Below are 18,928 nucleotides of genomic sequence, written 5' to 3'. Positions count from 1 at the left end.
CTCGTTTTACCAGACGTAGCTTCTCTGTTCTGCCGGTGCATGGAAAATCCCTCCAGCTCTATATTATCCGTGTTGTCGTTTAGCCACAACTCGGTGAAACATAAGATATTACAGTTCTTAATGTCCCGTTGGTAGGATAATCGTAATCGTAGGTCATCAATTTTATTTTCCAATGATTGCATGTTAGCAAGTAGGACGGAAGGCAGTGGGAGATACCTCGCTCGCCTACAGATTCTCAGAAGGCAGCCTGATCTGCGTCCTCTTTTCCTCCGACTTTTCTTCACGCAAATTATGGCGATTTGGGCCCGTTCCAGGGAGAGCAGTATATCCTTCTCGTCGGACTCGTTAAAGGAAAAAGCTTCTTCCAGTTTGTGGTGAGTAATCGCTGTTCTGATGTCCAGAAGTTATTTTTGGTCATAAGAGACGGTAGCAGTAACATTATGTACAAAATAAGTAAAAAAATAAGTTACAAACAACGCAAAAAATCTAACAAAATAGCACAATTGGTTAGGAGCATGTAAAACATCAGCCATCCTCTTTGGCGCCATCTTTTCATGAATGTTATCCCTCTATGTCTGACTGGCATACAAGGTCATATGCAAATAGCTGATATTTACATGTTGACTGATATGTCCTCTATCTCACATTAGGGGGGATATGGGTAATAGGGTTACCTACTGAAATACCATGCACACAAACTGATAGAGAAGGCTTCCAGTAACTGTGCATGTGTGTGTACGTGTAGTTGGGGTTTAAATTGTGGTGACTGAAATATTGACACTGTACCGACAAACACTTGTATTAGTGTTCAGGCTGTGATAGCAGACATTAACATGTGAACTCCAGATAAGAAACCTCCCCATTCTGCAAACATCCAGGAGACTGATCTGTAAACAGAGCCCGTCCCTGAGATTGTGAGCTGGCTGCCTGCTTCAGCCCTAAGCAAAATATATATTTTTAATTGAACTTCCATTTCCCAAGAGTAGCTGAATAACTTCAGCACACTCAGAGCAATATCGAAATGGTGCTCACCTCACTCACTATGTACACTATACTTTTTCTCATCAATCTACACACAATACCCCATAATCACAAAGCAAAAACATTTTTTTTGAATAAAAAAACAAAAAACAGAAATACCTTATTTCAATAAGTGTTCAGACCCTTTGCTATGAGACTTGAAATTGAGCTCAAGTGCATCCTGTTTCCATTGATCATCCTTGAGATGTTTCTACAACTTGATTTGAGTCCACCTGTGGTAGATTCAATTGATTGGATATGATTTTGAAAGGTACAATCTGTCTATATAAGGTCCCACAGTTGACAGAGCATGTCAGAGCAAAAACCAAGCCATGAGGTCGAAGGAATTGTCCGTAGAGCTCCGAGACAGGATTGTGTCAAGTCACAGATCTGGGGAAGGGTACCAAAAAATGTCTGCAGCATTGGAGGTCACCAAGAACACAGTGGCCTCCATCATTCTTAAATGGAAGAAGTTTCAAACTACTAAGACTCTTCCTAGAGTTGGCCTCCCGGCCCAACTGAGCAATCGGGGGAGGTAGGGATGTGACCAAGAACCCAATGGTCACTCTGACAGAGCTCCAGAGTTCCTCTGTGGAGATAGGAGAACCTTCCAGAAGGACAACCATCTCTGCAGTACTCCACCAATCAGGCCTTTATGGTAGAGTGGTCAGAAGCAAGCCACTCCTCAGTAAAAGGCACTTGACTGCCCGCTTGGAGTTTGCCAAAAGGCACCTAAAGGACTCTCAGACCATGAGAAACAAGATGAAACCAAGAGTGAACTCTTGGCTTGAATGCCAAGCGTCACGTCTGGAGGAAACTTGGCACCATCCATACAGTGAAGAATGGTGGTGGCAGCATCATGCTGTGGGGATGTTTTTCAGCGGCAGGGACTGGGAGACTAGTCAGGATCAAGGGAAAGATGAACGGAGCAAAGTACAGAGAGATCCTCAGGACCTCAGGCTGGGTTGAAGGCTAAACTCCCAACAGGACAACGACCCTAAGAACACAGCCAAGACAACGCAGGAGTGGCTTCAGGGCAAGTCTCAATGTCCTTGAGTGGCCCAGCCAGAGCCCGGACTTGAACCCGATCTAACATCTTTGGAGAGACCTGAAAATAGCGATGCAGCGACGCTCCCCATCCAACCTGACAGAAGGTGAGAGGATCTGCAGAGAAGAATGGGAGAAACTCCCCAAATACAGGTGTGCCAAGCTTGTAGCATCATACCCAAGAAGACTCAAGGCTGTAATCACTGTCAAAGGTGCTTCAACAAAGTACTGAGTAAAGGGTCTGAATACTTATGTAAATGTGATATTTTATATTTAATACAATCGCCAACATTTCTAAAAACCTGTTTTTTCTTTGTCATTATGGGATATTGTGTGTAGATTGATGAGGGTAAAAAACGATTTAATCCATTTTAGAATAAGGCTGTAACGTAACAAAATGTGGAAAAAGTCAAGGGGTCTGAATACTTTCCGAATGCACTGTATATATAAAAGTAATTGAACACCCCTTAAAATCAGTGGATTCGGCCATTTCAGCCACATCCGTTGCTGATAGGTGTATAAAATCGAGCACATGGACATGCAATCTCCATAGACAAACATTGGCAGTGGAATGGCCTTTTTATTTATTTTTTATTTAACCTTTATTTAACTAGGCAAGTCAGTTAAGAACAAATTCTTATTTATAATGACGGCCTACCCCGGCCAAACCCTAAAGGCACTGGTACAATTGTGCGCCTTACTGAAGAGCTCAGTGACTTTAATATGTGGCACCGTCATAGGATGCCACCTTTCCAACAAGTCAGTTTGTCAAATTTATGCCCTGCTAGATCTGCCCCGGTCAACTGTAAGTGCTGTTATTGTGAAGTGGAAACTTTGACGAGCAACAACGGCTCAGCTGCGAAGTGGTTGGCCACACAAGCTCACAGAACGGGCTAGCTGAGTGCTGAAGCGCATAGCGCGTAAAAATCGTGTATCCTCAGTTGCAACACTCCCTACCGAGTTCCAAACTGCCAACGTCAGCACAATAACATCGGGTTTCCATGACCGAGCAGCGGCACACAAGACCTAGATCACAATGCGCGATGCCAAGCATTGGCTAGAGTGGTGTAAAGCTCGCATCCATTGGACTCGGTACCAGTGGAAACATGTTCTCTGGAGTGATGAATCGCGCTTCACCATCTGGCAGTCCGACGGACGAATCTGGGTTTAGCAGATGGCAGGAGAATGCTACCTGCCACAACGGATAGTGCCAACTGTGAAGTTTGGTGGTGGAGGAATAATGTATAGGGCTGTTTTTCATGGTTCTGGCTAGGCCCCTTAGTTCCAGTGAAGGGAAATCTTAATGCTACAGCATATAATTACATTCTAGACAATTCTATGCTTCCAACTTTGTGATAACAGTTTGGGGAAGGCCCTTTTCTGTTTCAGCATGACAATGCCCCTGTGCAGAAAGCAAGGTCCATACTGAAATAGTTTTTCGAGATCAGTGTGGAAGAACTTGACTGGCCTGCACAGACCCCTGACTTCAACCCCATCAAACACCTTTGGGATGAATTGGAATGCCGACTCTGAGCCAGGCCTAATCGCCCAACATCAGTGTCTGACCTCACTAATGCTCTTGTGGCTGAATGGAAGCAAGTTCCCAGACTTCCCAGAAGAGTGGAGGCTGTTATAGCAGCAAAGGCGGGACCAACTCCATATTGATGCTCATGATTTTGGAATGAGATATTGGTCATGTAGTGTACTTCTGAATGTAAGATTCAAGGCTTCTCTTTAAAAGTAGTGTTCTCCTTGGTAACTAGATTCTATACCCACTGCATAAGATCAGTGTTCTCCAGCCACTGAACTCAAAAATCTCACTCGTTTGTCTGTTCATTTGTCAGCCCAGATATTGCAGTAGGTGTGAACCTTTGACTGGTCTTGAACTCTGAGTGAGGTGAGGTGCAGACAGCTCTGTGGGCCATGAAGATGGGAGATAGCCTGCCTGCTGTGTGTTATAGGAAAGACCCTGACCAAGTCCTCCTGAAGGCAGCTGAGTTATACAGAGTCCCATAGAGGAAATAATTACTATGCCAGCCTTGGAGCTCAGATAGGGATTCCACCGACCGACCGACAGCACGCACCTCAGTGGACTCATCTACTTTCTCGCCCTCCCTCTCTCTCTGATTTTCTGCCCTGTGCCGCTGAGGCAGGATAGGAATGCAGTGAGCAGCTACAGAGATACAGGCTGATTTAAGTAAGGACTGCCTGGGTGTCTAATCAATGACTTTGATTCATTAAGAATTTAGCAGTCCAAAATCAGCATTTAGGACAAGTACCAGACTTGTGTCTTGCTTTCCTTTTTCCCCATTATCTTTTCCTAACCGATCTTAAAAGATAAAGAGAATATGCATCAGAGATCCATAGTAAATATGCTCTAACAATTTCCATGCCTTGCAGTACCATATTTCAAAGCAGGTTTTGTGTAGAGAACTCTGTGTCCTACAGTATGGAGACTATTAAACTGTGACAAGCTGTGTAAGAGGTGAGCACTGCAAATGTTCAGCTTTGTCTGTCTGTTGCACACGAGTTACGACTGGAGAACAAGGCCACATACCTACAGATCTGTGACTGCAGTAGCACCACATTGACCCCTAATGGACAACTAGTGCACCTACACTGTCTTCTATACTACAGAAACTGGGTTCTCGATTCAGGGTCCACATACTGCAAGCGCATACTCCTGTACTGTATACATCACATGCTCATTAGTACAAAGAAAACAGAAGAAAGAAAATATATTTTAAATTTGAGTCATTTAGCAGACACTCTTATCCAGAGAGACTTACAGTAGTGAGTGCAAGCATTTTTCTTACTTTTTCGATTCGGTCCCTGTGGGAATTGAACACCCAACCCTGGCGTTGCAAGCGCCATGCTCTACTGAGCCACACGGGACCAATTGTGAATAGATTGTGAAGAGGTGATAGGGTGATTCCATCTCATGCCATAGTATAAAAAAATGTTCAAGACCAAACTACCTACTGTGAACCAAAGTCTAATGACATTCCCCACAATAGGGACCTTCTCTGCCTCAGACTTATGGCACAGACTGCCCCATCAGATAATCATCTCCATATGTGTACCACTGCCAGCTAGGGAATGAATTAGTTCTGTTCCACTCCTATTAATTCTCCCCTGCTGGGTACTCTAGACTAGCAGAGGTCAGCATCTGCTATGCCTCTCTGGGACTATGTGGGGGTTGTGTGTGGCATGAACCTACTTGGCATACAGTGCCTTGCAAAAATATTCACCCCCCTTGGCGTTTTTCCTATTTTGTTGCATCACAACCTGTAATTTAAATAGATTTATATTTGGATTTCATGTAATGGACATATACACAAAACAGTCCAAATTGGTGAAGTGAAATAAAAAAATAACTTGTTACAAAACATTCAAAAAAATCAAATAAATGGTGCGTGCATATGTATTCACCCCCTTTGCTATGAAGCCCCTAAATGAGATCTGGTGCAACCAATTACCTTACCTTAAATTAAGTCCACCTGTGTACAATCTAAGTGTCACATGATCTGTCACATGATCTCAGTATATATACACCTGTTCTGAAAGGCCCTAGAGTCTGCAACACCACTAAGCAAGGGGCACAACCAAGCAAGAGGCACTATGAAGACAAAGGAGCTCTCCAAACAGGTCAGGGACAAAGTTGTGGAGAAGTACAGATCAGGGTTGGGTTATAAAAAAATATCTGAAACTTTGAACATCCCACAGAGGACCATTAAATCCATTATTAAAAAATGGAAATAATATGCCACCACAACAAACCTGCCAAGAGAGGGCCACCCACCAAAACTCACAGACCAGACAAGGAGGGCATTAATCAGAGAGGCAACAAAGAGACCAAAGATAAGCCTGAATGAGCTGCAAAGCTCCACAGCAGAGATTGGAGTATCTGTCTATAGGACCACTTTCAGCCGTACACTCCACGGAGCTGGACTTTATGGAAGATTGGCCAGAAAAAAAGCCATTGCTTAAATAAGCAAACATGTTTGGTGTTTGCCAAAAGGCATGTGGGAGACTCCCCAAACATATGGAAGAACATACTCTGGTCAGATGAGACTAAAATTGTGCTTTTTGGCCATCAAGGAAAAACGCTGTGTCTGGTGCAAACCCAACACCTCATCACCCCGAGAATACCATCCCCACAGTGAAGCATGGTGGTGGCAGCATCCTGCTGTGGGGATGTTTTTCACCGGCAGGGACTGGGAAACTGGTCCGAATTGAAGGAATGATGGATGGCGCTAAATACAGGGAAATTCTTGAGGGAAACCTGTTTCAGTCTTCCAGAGATTTGACACTGGAACGGAGGTTCACCTTCCAGCAGGACAATGACCCTAAGCATACTGCTAATGCAACACTTGAGTGGTTTAAGAGGAAACATTTAAATGTCTTGGAATGGCCTAGTCAAAGCCCAGACCTCAATCCAATTGAGAATCTGTGGTATGACTTAAAGATTGCTGTACACCAGCGGAACCCATCCAACTTGAAGGAGCTGGAGCAGTTTTGCCTTGAATAATGGACAAGAATCCCAGTGGCTAGATGTGCCAAGCTTATAGAGACATACCCCATAAAGACTTGCAGCTGTAATTGCTGCAAAAGGTGACTACAAAGTATTGACTTTGGGGAGGTGAATTGTTATGCACGCTCAAATTCAGTTTTTTGTCTTATTTCTTGTTTGTTTCCCAAAAAATATTTTGCATCTTCAAAGTGGTAGGCTTGTTGTGTAAATCAAATAATACAACCACCCCAAAAATCCATTTTAATTCCAGGTTGTAAGGCAACAAAATAGGAAAAATGCCAAGGGGGGTGAATACTTTCGCAAGCCATGGTAGACCCTAACATCCTGGCTGATTGGCACTGGGACATCATAGGATTCCAGTAAAATGAGCTAAGTCTATGGCTCTGGCCTTGGCAGGAACACGCTCCAACATACTGTAGGGATGGTAATCAATGACTAGGACTGTCTAAGGCTTAAGCTAGCATGGAACCGTGTAACCACGCTCACACCTTCCCACGCTACATTCTTATTTACAGACACCATGCTGATAGAGTGCTTGATCACATGGTAAAAGGCTTGGGTTATGCTCTAATAAGAATCAGTAAATCATTATCACCTTAGCCTGTGTTAATTATACTAGAGAATAATATAACAAAACATCTTAGTTCACTATGTTTGAGATTACCTTCAAGGGCTGTGTTTTGTTAGGCCATCTGTGAATACCAGTGATTCCAGAGGCACACTGAAACAGAATTCCATTAGCAGGGCTGCCCTTTTTCCACCACACTACCATAATAACTGTTAATACTGTTAGAGCGTGAGTTCCCATGGATGTTAGGCTTTTATTGCAGTGTGAGGGAGGGCTGGCTGGCTCTGTGTGTGTGTGTATTACTGAGTGTATGCACTGCAGCCTTCTCTCCTCCACCCCTGAGGCCACTCTCCTGCTGGGAGGTAAGTACTGAGCTGAGCTGACCTACCTGCCTGGAGAGATACACTAGGTGGGAGGAAGGATGCAGACGAGGATCAGACTGTATTCTCATGAATCATCTCTATGAATCTGTACAGATTTCATCTTTGCACTCAGGTGCAAGATTCTTGAATGTGTTGACAAACCCAGGTAATGATTCCATCATTCATCTGTATTGACTGACTCAGTCTGTTTGAGGTAGAAAAACTACTGTAGTGGGTTGCAATGCAGGATGCTGCACGAGCTACACTGAGTTGCTCAATGCAGCTGTGTCGCAATTTCACTAGACCTTTATCTCAGCAATAACTAGCCCCAGGAATCAATGGTACACATTTGAGGTATATGATTAGCAATACAAGCTAACTATCGTTGATAAATTATGTTGTTTCCTGCCAATAAACAGGCCAAAATGCACAGGGGGAGGACCTGTACTGATTAAGCACTTACCCCAGCCTTTTCTGGCAGTGCAGTGGGGTGGAGGCGGCCAGAATAACAAATCAAATTTTATTTGTCACATGCGCCAAATACAACTGGTGTGGACTTTACCATGAAATGCTTGCTTAGGAGCCCTTCCCAACGATGGAGAGTTTAAAAATAACAATACAAATTAAATAGTAACACGAGGAATAAAACAAAATCCACAATAATTGACCTATATACATGGAGTACCAGTACCAGTTCAATGTGCAGAGGTACGAGGTATTTGAGGTAGATATGTACATGAAGACAGGGTGAAGTGACTAGGCATCAGGATAGTTAATAATAAGAGTAAAATGAAGAACAGAGTAGCAGCAGCAAACGGTGAGTGTAAAAGTGTGTGTGTGCGTGTAATGTGTATGTACAGTGCATTCGGAAAGTGTTCAGACCCCTTGACTTTTTCCACATTTTGTTACGTTACAGCCTTATTCTAAAATGATTTCAATCATTTTTTCCCCTTTATCAATCTACACAAAATACCCCATAATGCCCAAGCAGAAACAGGTTTTTAGAAATGTTAGCAAATTTATAAAAAAAACAGAAATATCACATTTACATAAGTATTCAGACCCTTTTCTCAGAACTTTGTTGAAGCACCTTTGGCAGCAATTACATTTTCGAGTCTTCTTGGGTATGACGCTACAAGCTTAGCACACCTGTATTTGGGGAGTTTCTCCCATTTTTCTCTCCAGATCCTCTCAAGCTCTGTCAGGTTGGATGGGGAGCATTGCTGCACAGCTATTTTCAGGTCTCTATAGAGATGTTAGAGCGGGTTCAAGTCCGGGCTCTGGCCGAGCCACTCAAAGACATTCAGAAACTTGTCCTGAAGCCACTCCTGCGTTGTCTTGGCTGTGAGCTTAGGGTCGTTGTCCTGTTGGAAGATGAACCTTCGCCCCAGTCTGAGGTCCTGAGCGCTCTGGAGCAGATTTTCATCAAGGATCTCTCTGTACATCTTTCCCTCGATCCTGACTAGTTTGCCAGTCCCTGCCGCTGAAAAACATCCCCACAGCATGATGTTGCCAACACCATGCTGTAGGGATGGTGCCAAGTTTCCTCCAGACGTGACACTTGGCATTCAGGCCAAAGAGTTAAATCTTGGTTTCATCAGACCAGAGAATCTTGTTTCTCATGGTCTGAGAGTCCTTTAGGTGCCTTTTGGCAAACTCCAAGCGGGCTGTCATGTGCCTTTTACTGAGGAGTGGCTTCCGTCTGACCACTCTACCATAAAGGCCTGATTGGTGGAGTACTGCAGAGATGGTTGTCCTTCTGGAAGAATCTCCCATCTCCACAGAGGAACTCTGGAGCTCTGTCAGAGTGACCATCGGGTTCTTGGTCACCGCCCTTTTCCCCCAATTGCTCAGTTTGGCCGGGCAGCCAGCTCTAGGAAGAATCTTGGTGGATCAAAACTCCTTCCATTTAAGAATGATGGAGGCCACTGTGTTCTTGGGGACCTTCAATGTTGCAGACATTTTTTGGTACCCTTCCCCAGATCTGTGCCTTGACACAATCCTGTCTCGGAGCTCTACGACAATTCCTTCGACCTCATGGCTTGGTTTTTGCTCTGACATGCACTGTCAACTGTTGAACCTTATATAGACAGGTGTGTGCCTTTCCAAATCATGTCCAGTCAATTGAATTTAAAAACCTGTTTTCGCTTTGTCATTATGCGATATTGTGTGTAGATATATGAGGAAAAACTATTATTTAATCCGTTTCAGAATAAGGCTGTAACGTAACAAAATGTGGAAAAAGTCAAGGGTTCTGAATACTTTCCGAATGTGAGTTTTGTGTGGGAGTGTCAATGTAGTGTGTGTGTGTGAACGAGTATGTATATGGTGCGTATATATAGCCTAGTGACTGTGCATAGCGTCAGTGCAGATAGTTAGGGTACAATAGACTATTAGCAGTCTTATGACTTGGGGGTAGAAGCTGTCTCGGAGCCTGTTGTTACAAGAGCGAACAGTCTATGGCTTGGGTGGCTGGAGTCTTTGGCAATTTTTCGGGCCTTCCTCTGACACCGCCTGATAAAGAGGTCCTGGATGGCAGGGCGCTCGGCCCCAGTGTTGAACTGGGCTGTCCATACCAAGCGGTGATACAGCCAGTCAAGATGCTCTCGATGGTGCAGGTGTACAACTTTTTGATGATCCGAGGACCCATGACAAATCTTTTCAGCCTCTTGAGGGGGAAGTGGCCCTGCTGTCCCCTCTTCACGGCTGTGTGGGTGTGTGTGGACCATGTTAAGTCCATAGTGATGTGGACACCAAGGAACTTGAAGCTCTCAACGTGCTCTACTACAGCCCTGTCAATAAGGGCGTGCTCTCCCCTCTTTCGCCTTTAGTCCACTATCAGCTCCTTGGTCTTACTAACATTGAGGGAGAGGTTGTTGTCCTGGCAGCACACTGCTAAGTCTGACCTCATCCCTGTAGGCTGTCTCATTGTCATCAGTGATCAGGCCTACCACTGTCGTGACGTTAGCAAACTTGGTGTTGGAGTCGTGCATGGCCACGCAGTGGTGTGTGAACAGGGAGTACAGGAGGGGACTAAGCACACATCCCTGAGGGGCCAACCATGTTGAGGGTCAGCTTGGCAGAGGTGTTGTTGCCTACCCTCACCATTTGGGGCCGGCCCGTCAGGAAGTCCAGGATCCAGTTGCAGAGGGATGGGTTCAGTCCCAGGGTCCCTAGCTTTGTGATGAGCTTGGAGGGGGCTATGGTGTTGAACGCTGAGCTGTAGTCTATGAACAGCATTCTCACATAGCTATTTATCCTCTTGTCCAGGTGGGAGAGGGCAGTGTGAAGTGCAATTGAGATTGCATCATCTGTGGATCTGTTGGGGCAGTATGCGAATTGGAGTGGGTCCAGGGTGTCTGGGAGGATGGTGTTGATGTGTCATGACCAGCCTTTCAAAGCACTTCATAATTACAGATGTGAGTGCTACAGGGTGATAGTAATTTAGGCAGGTTACCTTGAGCTCTTGGGAACAGGGACAATGGTGGTCAGCTTGAAACATGTTGGGATTACAGAGTGGAACAAGGAAAATGTCCGTGAAGACACTCACAGCCTTGTGATTGTTCACCTGTTTAAACATTTTGCTTACACCGGCCACGATAAAGCGGGATCACACAGTCACCGGAAAAATAGGGCTTTCACGCAAGGCACAGTGTTATATTCTTCGAAGCAACCATAAAAGGCCTTTAGCTCGTTTAGGAGTTCTGCGTCGCGGCCTGGTTTCCTTTTGCAATCTTATCATCTGCAAGCCCTGCCACATACAACGAGCGTCGGAGCCGGTGTAATAGGATTCCTCCTTCCTCTTTTTTGGTTTGGACACGTTCTTGAGAATTCCTTCTCACTTGATGCAGCACACCAGTTATTTATTAAAAAACACACTCCTCTTTTCGACTACCCCATTGGCACCATCCGATCCTACCGCTGCATGGGGAATCCACTGACTACTATGTGCATAGCGTCATCATCCAGTCACATATCAGAAAGACATAATATTGCAGCTTTTCAAGTCTCTGATAGAGGACTCTCGAAGAAGCTCTTCCATCTTATTCTCGAGTGACTGGACATTTGCCAATAGAATGGAGGGGAGCGCCATTCAGTTTACTCTTCTCAATTTCACCAGGACTCCACCTCTTCTCTTGCATCTACGCCTGCAGTATTTTGGTAGCCCATGGAACTAAGGAATAAGGTCCTGTATGAACAGTGGAACAGCTGTGTCGGAGTTGAAGTCGTATTTGAAGTCGAAATCGAGATTAGTAACTGTCGATCTGATGTCCAGAAGTGCTTGGCGGTCATATGTGATAATTTTATGAACTTTCACTAAATAGCAAAGTTGGGTTGGAACCAATGTTCCCTCTAAGACGTCCGTGTTGTTCCCCGATACTGCCGCGCGCAGAAATATAAGCCCACATAGGGAGATTGAACTTCACTCAACTTTCTAGAGCAGTAGTCACCAACTGGTTGGTTGCGATCGACTGGTCGATCTCCAAGGCATTCCTAGTCAATCACCAAACATTTCTGTAAAAAAAACAACGATAAAGCCTTGTGTTCTTTATATTTAATTGTCTCGGGCTGTTGGCGGGAGGTGGACCCGATTCACCTGCCCTACGGGCCGGATAGGTGAACTGTTGCCATTTTGAACCACTTAACGTGTCTGAAGGTACAAACTCTACCTTCCCAGCGGGCCTAGAGAGCAAATTAAGTGCACTATAGGCCTACCGCTGGCAAATCGGATGGCACAGATGACCGTGTCTGCAGTAATGTAGCAGGCATAAAAAAAAGCTACAGCAAAGTTGATACTGTGAGATTTCAAAACATTTAAAACCAAACGTTTTGTAAATAGGCCGTCATTGTAAATAAGAATTTGTTCTTAACTAACTTGCCTAGTTAAATAAAGGTTACATTTAAAAATATATATATAATTTTAAAAATGTCTAGACACTGTCAACGAATACAGCAAAGAGATGCTGCTTTTATGAGGGAGTTCATGTTTAAGTTCTTACTCAGCACTGTCAACGTTGTATTCAACAGTTTTATAAGCCCTAAAATGCGCATTCTTCCTATTTCCACTCAGCGCTACAACAAGCACTGCGGCAGTAATGAACGAGTAGGAAAGTGTATCTATAGGCTTGCGTTTTTGTGATTATTAGCAGCTTGGGTGTTTTTTAATATCAAGGAAAATTTCACTTTCTCTGTTCGTAGGAGTAACAACATGAATTTGTGCATGAGGCAGAAATAATGTGGTGCGACTCGACTTTCGCCATCATCTGGAAGACGGTGTCCCTTTTTGGTCAGTGTCAGTGGAGGAAAGGGAGAGCGGAGGGATGTTGAGAGGCAGACCCTCAGTCGGCTGCTCTCTTCCTCCGCTGAGACAGACCATCAGATACAGGCACCATCAGTACAGTAAAATAAAAAGCAAATGATTTAAATGTATGCTCACTCAGCTGTGCCTCACAAGTAATACAACAACGTATCTATTAACGGTGTGATCATATAGCATACCTCAAATTTTGAAATACATTTTTTCAAAATGGCCCGAACAATAATGCATTGGCAGGGCAATTCAAGCAAAGCCAATATGCAGCGATAATGTATTGGGCCTATAGCTTACTGCACAAACCTCAATGCTACAGTACTGTTTTTAAATTAGTTAATGTTGCATAGGCTTATGTAATGTAAAAAAAAATATATAAAATAAAAAATGTTTTAGATCTCAGCTTGCATTTTGACTCAGTGATCTTGACTCAAAAAAGGTTGGTGACCACTGTTCAAAAGATTTCCCTGTGAACACTATCAACGTTTCCCTTTACTGTGGCAATTGTGATCGAATCAACCCAATTATTAGCCACTTTCAATGCAACATACCGAAACAAAACTAACTATGCAAGAGATTTTTGTACTCCGCATCGGAGTAGGATTCTATTGCATTGACTCGCACTACTCAGCCCGTACTCTACACAGACCGGTGCGGCATAAACAATCAGAGCTGCAGTAGGCCTATATGCAAATAGACCACTGCCATATATGGATCTGTGCAATTTACTTTGAACTGGACTGTGCTTACAGCATGAGCGCTCGTGAGTAGATGTGCTTGTTGTAAAATCAAAGCGAGAGCTGCATGCAGCCACGTGTGCACATTTTGTTAATATCCTTTGCTAGTTAGTGCCCAGTTATAGATCATTTGTAGTCAGCAATAGGGGAGTGATTGTTTCCTATAAGAGTATACTAGACATCTTTGAAAAGCGAGTCAGGTAAAGAGCCTTTTTTTTGTATTAAAGGGGCAGTGTTGTATTTCGAGACAGGCTTGAATAAGCTAAGTAGCCAATAGACAGGAGAATAATGTCTGATTCTTTTTAATAATGGTATGGGAATAATAATACATTTTAATTTGTAAAGTGGTTTCCTGCATCAAACACACACAAAAATTCTGTCACCTCCTTGTCTGAAGGACAAGTGGATAAACAGGTTAATGTCAAGCCCTGCATGTTTTTTTCTGAGTCTCATGGAATGTGGCCTACATTGAACACCACACGTTGTCTGTTACCGTAGGCTGAATGGGGTGGCAGGTAGCCTAGTGGTTAGAGCATTGGACTAGTAACCGAAAGGTTGCCAGATCGAATCCCCGAGCTGACAATCTGTCGTTCTGCCCCTGAACAAGGCAGTTAACCCACTGTTCGTAGACCGTCATTGAAAATAAGAATTTGTTCTTAATAACTTCTTGTCACTACAGGGGGTGCTGTTTCAACTTCGACATTTTGCATCTCCAAATTAAACTGCCTCGTACTCAATTCTTGCTCGTACAATATGCATATTATTATTACTATTGGATAGAAAACAATCTCTAGTTTCTAAAACCGTTTGAATTATGTCTGTGGGTGAACCAGAACTCTTTCTACAGCGAAAATCATGACAGGACATGCGAAGGTCAGAAAAATAGTCTCTGTTCTCAGATCAGTTTAAAGCTCTGTGTGTGCCCTATGGATCGAAATGAACTGCACCCGCCTTCCCCTGGATGTCAGTAACCAATGAGAAGTGGAATGGTGTTTCTACGTATTTCTCAGAGCTTATAAAAGGGCAAGGAACGAGGTGCGCTCTCTTTTCGACTTCCGCCATTACGCAAGACCTCAGGATAGCATTTTGAAACGCTCAGTTATCGGCCTTAGATATGTCCGTCTGTAATTTAATTCGGTATAGGTGTTAGAAACATCATAACGAAGTTATTTGAAACCGATTTATATCAGTTTATGCGAGTATATTGCTATTTTCGGAATTTTCGTAGTATTGCGTTTGAGGATTTGGACATGTGTGTGCCACGTAGCTAATGTTAGCTGCTAGTTCCGAAGTTGAAGTGGACGTTTTACAACAAAGCAACGATTCTTTTGGACAAAAGGACACCTTGCCCAAGATTCTGATGGAAGCTCGTCCAAAAGTAAGAGCTATTTATGATTTTATTCCGTATTTATGTGGAAAAATGTAAACGCATTTTTCGGCCATTATTGCGGCACTAGTCTGGCTGTAACGCACACTGTATGTCTAGTAACGTTCATTCATTAATAACCAATGCATCTTTCATTAGCTGTCCAACCTGTATTTTTTTAGTCAATCTAATCGATAAATAATCGTAAACTTAGGTGCCCTTCCAAGATGGCGCCGGCCAGAATGCATGCCATGTTTTGACTGATTACATAGCATAACCACGATTTGTGATGCTAAATATGCACATTTTCGAACAAACTCTATATGCATTGTGTAATATGATGTTACAGGACTGTCATCTGAAGAATTCTGAGAAGGTTAGTGAAAAAATTAATATATTTTGGTGGTGATAACGTTATCGCGCTTTTTGCCTTGAATCAATGCTGGGGTGATGTTAGCTCATGTGGTATGCTAATATAACGATATATTGTGTTTTCGCTGTAAAACACTTAGAAAATCTGAAATATTGTCTGGATTCACAAGATGTTGGGCTTTCATTTGCTGTACGCTGTGTATTTTTCAGAAATGTTTTAAGATGAGTAATTAGGTAATACACGTTGCTCTCTGTAGTTATTCTAGTCGCTTTGGGTGAGTTTTGTGATAGTGGCTGCAATGGTAAACTGTGATTTATACCTGAAAAATGCACATTTTTCTAAAAAAAACATATGCTATACCATAAATATGTTATCAGACTGTCATCTTATGAAGTTGTTTCTTGGTTAGTGGCTATATATATCTTTATTTAGTCGAATTAGTGATAGCTACTGATGGAGTAAAAAACTGGTGGAGTAAAAAAAGTGGTGTCTTTTGCTAACGTGGTTAGCTAATAGATTTACATATTGTGTCTTCCCTGTAAAACATTTTAAAAATCAGAAATGATGGCTGGATTCACAAGATGTTGGGCTTTCATTTGCTGTATGCTGTGTATTTTTCAGAAATGTTTTAGGATGAGTATTTTGGTAATTGACGTCGGTCTCTGTAATTATTCCGGCTGCTTCCAACGCTATTTCAGATTGCAGCTGCAATGTAGAACTGTGATTTATACCTGAAATATGCACATTTTTCTAAAAAAACATATGCTATACCATAAATATGTTATCAGACTGTCATCTTATGAAGTTGTTTCTTGGTTAGTGGCTATATATATCTTTATTTAGTCGAAATTGTGATAGCTGCCCATGCAGGAAAAAAATGGTGGAGAAAAAAAAGTTGTGTCTTTTGCTATCGTGGTTAGCTAATAGATTTACATATTGTGTCTTCCCTGTAAAACATTTTAAAAAATCGGAAATGATGGCTGGATTCACAAGATCTGTATCTTTCATTTGGTGTCTTGGACTTGTGATTTCATGAACATTTGATTATATGATATCCCTGTGGCTTTAGGCTAGGCTATGCTAGTCAGCTTTTTTGATGGGGGGATCCCGGATCCGGGGTTGTGACTCGTTAGAGGTTAACTGACTTGCCTAGTTAAATAAAGGAATATATATATAACTAAATCAATTGATAGAACAGCTATTTCCATGTTGAAATGTTATGGAATGCATTTTCTCCATTGTTTTTGATGGTAGGCCACTCTGGTAGGCCTACATTATAATACAATAGCCACAGTAGCCTACTTGGCCTCTGTTGAAACTGTAACTTAAAGCGGGTACAGCCTCAGTGTTCACAGTAAAGGCACGCTAGAAGTTGCACAGAATTTTCACAAAGTGCCAGCACACCTGAAATTTGCTCAGTGCCAAAAAAATGAGAGGGAACATTGGCTGGAACTCTTCTTGGTTTGGAACCCCTTCTCCGTTGGCGTCATCATTATTATACCTCCCCCCATCCCTCGTAGTCTCTATCTCTCCCAGTCTTCCTTCTGCTCTGCGTGCATATGTCTAATGCCAACACCAGATAGCTGGTTTATGCGTATCTTCAGATCACTCTTACAGGAATCATTCTCTGCCATGTCAATATAAAACTTTCTGCATTATGTACTGTAGCTAGTGTGCAACAGTGTGTGATAGGTCAGTATTTCGTCTCACTGCTAAAACATGACAATACTGAGACACCTTTATTGATGTAGGTGTGATGTAGATCAGGGTTACCTGACTGGCGGGCAAGTTTTGTATTTTTATTTTTTATTGTTGAACATAAAAAACTGTAAAAACACCAGCAAATCAGCTCCAAGTGATTATAATTTTGGAAATATGTTCCACACATAATATAAAGGTATATGTGATCATATACAAATGTAAACAATGTTAGAAATTATTATGTTTTAGTCAAATATATGTTTGGGCTTCTTGCAGTCAATTTGCAGTCTACAAATTATTTGTAAATATGTGCCAGCCTCCCTGACCATCCGTTCAAAGAAAAACAAAATCCCCTCTGCTGCATCTAGTTCATGATCCCTGATGTAAACAGTGTGGAATTTACCTTTGTATATTTCTGCTAAATTTCATACGATACGGAATAAAAGTCAAACTCTTGGTAATGTCCTTGATTGGGCCTTTTGAATTTCAAATGCCAGCTATGAAAACATGTGGGATGCTGTCTTCTGTGTTCAAACTGTGCAGCCTGATCTATAGTCCAGAGGCCAAACCAGGGGGTGTAATGGTGTGTGGAACAAGGATCCTGGTCCCTAATCTACCCAGATTAGGATTTATGACAATAAGGGAAAAAATGCTGATTTACCTTCAACTTTATTCAACTTCACAACTCTTATAACATTTGCTTCTCTGAGAGAACTTCAGACTATTGAACCTGTCCTGGTAGTATAGTGTCTCAACAGAAATGCCCTGAAGAAGTATGAAGTGAACAAGACAAAGAAGAATAAATGGCTACAGGCCGGCATGCACACAACGATGGAGTAAACAGACTGGTTGGTTCCCCATATACATAGGCTAAATTGTGTATAGGCTGCTCAGCTATGATCACACAGACAAAGGAGATCATTGTCTGTGTTGTCAGCTTGCTGGACAGACTGCTGTCTCTCTGAGGGGTTGTACAGTCTCAGGGAAACCAAAGCAGCACGTTGAGCATAGTGTGGTGTATTGGGGTGACATTATGCTGAACAATAATCAAATCAAGAAGGCACAATCCGATCCCAAAGTCACCCACCAAACAAAAGTATAGGGAAGTACAGAGTGTGCAGAAACTAACATAACAAATTAATCCATGGTCGCAAACAACAAACTAAAGAGCGGTTTAGATAGAATAGATTGATGTCTAAGTACAGGCACTTTAACATCATGCCTGACTTAATGGGGTACGACAACATCAAGTCAATGGTCTAACTACTGTAGTGACACAGCTGTTTGTATGTGACACCACTGCAAAAAGCATATAGTCTGTGTGTAAAACATTATTCCACTGGTCCTGGGTCAGAAAATACAGTCCTAAAGCATTTGTTAACAAACAAAGCATGTTTATTTCAAACTAAAACAGAATGCACCCAACATCCACCATCCTTAAAAAAAAAATATATATATATTTTTTTTTATCTCTCTGGCTTACTTTGTCCTTTGAATCACTGCATTATGATGAACAAATCAGACATTCCTTTTGGGGATAACACAGGTCATGTTTTTAATCTTTTAGGATGTTCCTTTTTAGAAGCAACTGTAGGGTTCTTACTGTATGTAGGCTATATTCTGCTTATAGACCAGAAGCATATATATAGGACACCACAAAGGCATTCATTTAAAACTTTGCTGCAGCATATTTTAAAAGAAGAGAAAAAAACAGGCCAGTGACTGCAGTTTTCAAGTATTCCCTCATCTGGATTCAATTCAGTGGAAACAGCCAGGATCCGTACACTCTTCCATAGGAAGGTCAAAGCTCTTTTTCTCATTTACAATTCAAACATTTTGGCAAGCAATTTTCATTAAAATTCACCGAGCTTTATATCGTGGTCTGGCATTACAAAAAAAAAGAAATAAA

The sequence above is a fragment of the Salvelinus alpinus genome, chromosome 25, assembly GCF_045679555.1.
Source record: "Salvelinus alpinus chromosome 25, SLU_Salpinus.1, whole genome shotgun sequence".
In the NCBI taxonomy this organism is placed as follows: Eukaryota; Metazoa; Chordata; class Actinopteri; order Salmoniformes; family Salmonidae; genus Salvelinus; species Salvelinus alpinus.
The sequence above is the reverse complement of the archived record's forward strand: the minus strand, read 5'-3'. Positions refer to the sequence as shown.